Source organism: Peromyscus leucopus, chromosome 2 (assembly GCF_004664715.2).
Source record: "Peromyscus leucopus breed LL Stock chromosome 2, UCI_PerLeu_2.1, whole genome shotgun sequence".
In the NCBI taxonomy this organism is placed as follows: Eukaryota; Metazoa; Chordata; class Mammalia; order Rodentia; family Cricetidae; genus Peromyscus; species Peromyscus leucopus.
In genome coordinates, this window is record NC_051064.1 from 43,758,754 (window position 1) to 43,764,643 (window position 5,890).

Genomic DNA, 5,890 nt, shown 5'->3' on the forward strand with positions numbered 1-5,890 from the left:
TCCAAACACATTATATGCACATATGCATATTAAATAAAATAGTTTAAATAACTTCATATAATATGCTATTAACTACAAATTGGGAGGTTTGGGATAGCAGAATCAACTTGGGGTACGTTTTTCATTTTGAATCCCTGTTATTGCCCTGCAGTATGCAAATAAACTGGCGTGGAGGGTAGCTGAGAAGAGCACTGATTATTTCCTGGTGTGGGCTGGTTTCTCTGGTGTGACTACTCACACAGTGACCAACCAACCACAAGCTCTGATCACTGCCTGGCACCTTAGGAAAATATGTGAAAGAATTGATTTTCCTAAGCTAGTGTGAGTTAGCTGCTACACAGCATTGGTAGGTGGAGGAAGAATGAGATTCGGTGACTGAAAAGAGCCTAGAAATAAAAATTTATAATTTAAGTCACACAAGGGAGAGCACCAAGACTTGCTGGAAACCCTGAAAGCCCCTGGAAAACCATGATCACCGGAGGGAGAAAAGTGAAGAAGTGACCCAGAATGACAAGCCCTGAGCAAGCCATCTACCTGACAGTTGAGCCTGGCAAACTACCTGACCTACTTTATGGAGGAGAAGCGTGTTGCTCTCCCGTAGTTGATCCTAATATTTTGTATATAGTGCCTGGGAAAATAAATTGTATCTGTTAAAACTTCTGAAGCTAAGACGTGAATTTTATATGAGAAATGAGGCATATGTATAGCTTCCATTTTTCAGTCCAGAGATCAAATGCTTTTCCTGTGACTTTGAGAGATGTCTCCCTTCTTTGTACTGAGTAGGCTAATAGTACAAATAAATTTATTCTGGGGTGTTTCTGATACATGGTGTGACAGCCCTATGTAGTCCATTGCTAATGGCCTTGTTCACAAGCTCCAGTCTGGTAAAATATTTAATTCAACTATAAAATGACTACATTAAAAATTGAATTAATAATGATTAAAATTAAGTATTAACCATTCAGTTTAATTTAAAAATAAATCCATAGACTTTTAATTCTTCTTATGGAGAAAAACAAACAGAGTTAATAAGCTTGACAAATATTTAATAAATATTTAAGTTCACATGCACACCCTATATGGAGAAGATAAAAAGTTAAAATTTGATCATCATGTGTTACAAAATTCTCTGCTGCTGTGCTTTTATGGTGTCCTTGAGTTGAACTAGAAAGCCAGTGTAGGATAAGCTTGTGTTTTCAATCAAAGAGAAGGTACATAAACCAGAAGCAGGACTCAGTCCACATTTTCAAGGAACCACTGAATGCACATCGTTTACCATGCTTTCACGTGGAAAGCAAAGGATTAGGTTATTAAGTATGTGGCACATTCCACTCAAGCACAAATGCATCAGAACATGGGAGCAGCTGAAGCCGCAGCCACAAAGGTGGGAGTCAGAGAGACTGGTTCTGCTGCAAGCCATGCAGTACCAGCCTCCAGCTGCAGCATCACCTCGTGCATACTCTGCCACCTTGTATGATGTGTATATACTACAAGACAAAACATCTTCAGTCCTGCACACACGAAACGCTGCTGCTTCTACACACACACACACACACACACACACACACACACACACACACACACCCTTTCAAGGGTTGATAAATCATGTGTGAAGCTGAAAGGAAGTGATTTGACTTTGTGGATACTGCTATCTTGGGAGCGTTCGCTGAAGATGCAGGCACAGGGATACAGGCATGGGTGTGTTCCACAGTGCTCGAAGGATGCTGGCCCCAGGGTACCTTGGCATAGAGACAAACAGGGGCAGGGAGGAGCAATACACTTACCCCAGGTCTGTAGCTAAATGTTCTGTAACCAACTGTTCTTGGCGTTATCCCACCTGCCTCACCCACCACTGTGCAGGCATTGAGGCCAGCTCAGCTCCCACACAGCCTTGCTGTTTGTATACCTCTGCTTAGTAACCACGGCAGGAGTTTGGAACAAGACATAGCAAGTGACTTCCCTGACCCATCCGACTCAACACAGGGGAATGCAGCTGGCAGCCAAAAGCTGGGTGATGCTAGGAGGTTAGAGACACTATGAAATGCACAGCCACAGAACGGGGCAACATTCGATCTCCCAGACCATGCACTCCGAACAAATCTGACTGACAACAGACCAACTGTCTTTAGGCAGGGCATGAATACTTGTCAGTATGATCTGTTTAGGCAAAGGAGCTGTACTGAATATGCACCAGTTTCAAAGTCCACATCAGCTCCAATTCTTGGCATTTCTGGGTCCTGCTAACACCATCTTAAACAAGACAGCACAGGAGGAGTGTCTGCTTGAACTGCTGTACTTGGAAAAGAGATCACTTTACATACTACCATTTTTCCTGTACGTGCTGCCACCGTTCTTTCAAGTCTTTGTCTAAAGTCTCATCATTTATGACCAGGAATAGACGCACTGTAAACATTTCAGAGAAGGCTACCTCTGAAGAGATGGCCCCAGAAGGGCTGCCACAATTGCTAGGCCTTGGCTTGGATCTTCATTCTACAACTCAAATGAATCTTCAAATGATCTCAACTGCAGCGTGCTGTGGATACTGTTCTATATAAATAAAACACTGATGGCCAGTGACCAGGCAGGAAGTAGGTGGGACAAGGAGAGAGGAGAATTCTGGGAAGCAGAAGGCTGAGGGGAGAAACACTGCAGCCACCGCCAGGACAAGCAGCATGTAAAGACTCTGGTAAGCCACCAGCCATGTGGCAAGGTATAGATTTATAGAAATGGGTTAATTTAAGATAAAAGAACAGTTAACAAGAAGCCTGCCATGGCCATACAGTTTATAAGTGATATAAGCATCTGAATGATTATTTTATCTTAAGTGTATTGTGTTACCTGAGACACAATTATATAACCAAGCCTTATACACTGGTATGTTTGAGAAAAAATGGTTATTTTTTCTTTTAATCACATTAGCATAAATTTCCTAGTAAGAGCTTAATAGAGATATTATGGTATATGTGGTGGTTTTAATGAGGATGGCTGCCATAGACTCATATATTTAAATTTTCAGTCCCCAGTTGATGGAACTGTTTGGGAAGGATTAGGAGGTATGACCTTTTAGGGGAAATGTGTCTATGAGGAGTGGGCCTTGAGATTTCAAAAGCTCACTCCATTCACATTTAGCTCTCTCTCTCTCTCTCTCTCTCTCTCTCTCTCTCTCTCTCTCTCTCTCTCTCTTCCTATCTATCTATCTTTCTGATAAGGATGTAATCTCTCAGCTACTTCTCTAGTGCCATGATCCCTGCCATGATGGTCATGGACTCACCCTCTGAAACTTGAAATTTCTTCCAAAAGTTATCTTGGTCATGGTGTCTCTTCACAGCAATAAAAAATTAATTGAGACAGAAGTTGGCACCAGGGTGTGGGCTATTACTGTGACAGACCTGACCATGGTGGTTTTTTTGGAGGAATGTGAAAGATTTCAGACTTTGGACTAGGCAAACAGTTGAATGCCATCAGCGGGGCTCAATGAGCCATCCCAGTAGGAACTTGGAAGAGAGTAGTTCTGAGAGTCATGTGGTCTATGGAGGCCCAGCTCAAGAGGTTTCAGAGGGGAATAATATTAGCAATTGGGCTAGAAACCATTCTTTCATTATTTTGGCAAAGAATGTGGCTGCTTTTTGCCCTTTTCCTAAGAATCTGACTGAGACTAAAATGAAGAGTTTTGGACAAATTTCTTTTGCAGAGGAGTTTAAGACAGGCTGATATTGACTCTGCTGTGTGGTTATTAGTGATCACTCTTCTGTGGGTCTATAATGAAAAAGAGCAAGCAGGGCAAAAAGAAATACAAAATGTAGAGTTGGAATAGAAAGAGATCACCAGAAAATTTAATGTTGGAGCCTTAGTTTGTGCTGAAAGAGAAGGAGAAATCTAATTAAGGAAATGATGTCTGCAGGGTGAGACCCCCACCCAGCTAATCCTGCAACTTGTGAAAAGAAGAGGCCTATGGAATCATCTGTTATCTCCATGTAGTTAAAAGGAGATTTATTTAATGGCATAACTTACAAATGAAGGGATAGGTAGGTTGAGGGTTCTGGGAAAGACGCAGTGTAGTCCAGCGGTGTTCTCTGGAGCTCTCTCCTCGGTCCATCTCTAGCGTCCAAGCTCTCAGCAGCAAGAGAGCATGGCGCGTCCTGATCTTGGGTCTTCAGGGCCCTCCCTTGGCCCTGCCTTGTAGGTGTGATAGTTACTGAAGCTTCAATGGAGGTTGGAACTTCCAGACCAAAGCTGGAATGGCTACCCACTACATCCCCCCCTTTTTGTCTAAATAAGAAGGTTCTAACTTAATACAAGACTATATACAAAGGAATGGTTATCAGATATTGTCCAGGAGTAATGAGGGATAATGACCTAGATAAGATGGAACTACAATTAATGCAAACAATATCAAGCAAGAAACACATACTAAAATCCAGAGAAGTCTAGAGAGTAGGTAAATGGTATGTTACAAAGATCATTCTAAAGGGTGTCCTATCCTAAAGAACCTGAATCTAATACTTAATATGTCCTATCTAAGATCATATATATATATATATATATATATATATATATATATATATACAAAGTTGTAACTATAACTGCTAGTCTTTAATCCCATCAAAGACCTGAGAAGGAATATAATGGTACCTGAGAAATGATAGATGGATGCAAGCAACTTTCGGGAATCTTGTAAGAGTAAACCGAGACAGCTGGCAGCCTGGACAGTCACCTAATGTTTCTCACCATTGTTGGTGCATTCAAATTGGCTATAGGCCTAGAGTATCTGACAGACCATTTTCAGAAGCAGGAATTCTGAAAGACCATCTTACCCTGTCTTGGCAGCATACAGTGGTCGCTTTCCACGTGTCCCACTTGTCCAGAAAGGACAGCATTGTATTCGTATTGTCAGCAGTCGAGGCAAGGGCAGTTCTTTGCCCAGTAGGCCATTTTGTGCCAAGAAGACAAACTTTCAAATGGAAATGTCTTAGAAGCTCAACATTCTCTCGGGGTCAAATTGGTGCTGCCAGGAGCAATTGTGTCTCACGTCAACAGAATTCTAAGTTATTTAAATGTCATATTTTCCAGGTCTATGAAGTGTTTGAAGATTACCTGTCCATCTGACCTATGTATCTGTAAATCTGGATAACCTAACTAACGTAACTATAGAGATGACAAGCGTAGGTGACTATAAATCTGTAAGTCTTATCTACAGAAATAACCTAAGGAATAAGGCTTCACGTAACCCAGGTAAACAGTCTATAAGCAAATGTATGGTAAAGAACAATGACTTCGAAATTATGACAATACACAAGATATTTATAACAGAGGTAGTAATATATAGTGCAATATGCAAAATGACAATAATCTTAAATATATATCAATATACCGAATATCCTAAACAGAAATAGAACATACATAAAGTATGACAGATATAAATTTACATTTGCATCAATATACAAATATTTCAAATAAGAGTAGAAATATATGTACATTATAACAAATATAGTTCTGTATTTGTATCAATATACAAATTATCTTAAACAAAGACTATACTTTCAGGGATCATTTCTATAGTTTGTTACAAATTATCTTAAACAGGAATATAAAAATAGTTTACATTTGTAGCAACATATAAGAATCTATAACAGTGCAAATTATCTAAGGCTGCTATTTTACTAAATTTGTTTAATAGTATATACAATAATCTACCATAATATTTTATACCTGTTCACCATTGAGGCTTCGGTAACTATCACGCCTACAAGGCGGGGCCAAGAGGGCCCTGAAGACCCAAGATCAGGACATGCTGCATTAATCTCCTTTTAACTAGGTGGAGTGGCCTTAATAATGTCACCAATATCTGGCTCTCAACGTGGGGCTCGAACCCACGACCCTGAGATTAAGA

The 5,890-nt window shown here is 40.4% G+C and overlaps 1 pseudogene; it reads left to right on the forward strand.

The window, feature by feature from the left end:
• The first annotated feature begins 5,528 nt into the window (after nt 1-5,528).
• LOC114695459 lies at nt 5,529-5,598 on the forward strand (annotated as a pseudogene).
• Nucleotides 5,599-5,890: the final 292 nt, after the last annotated feature.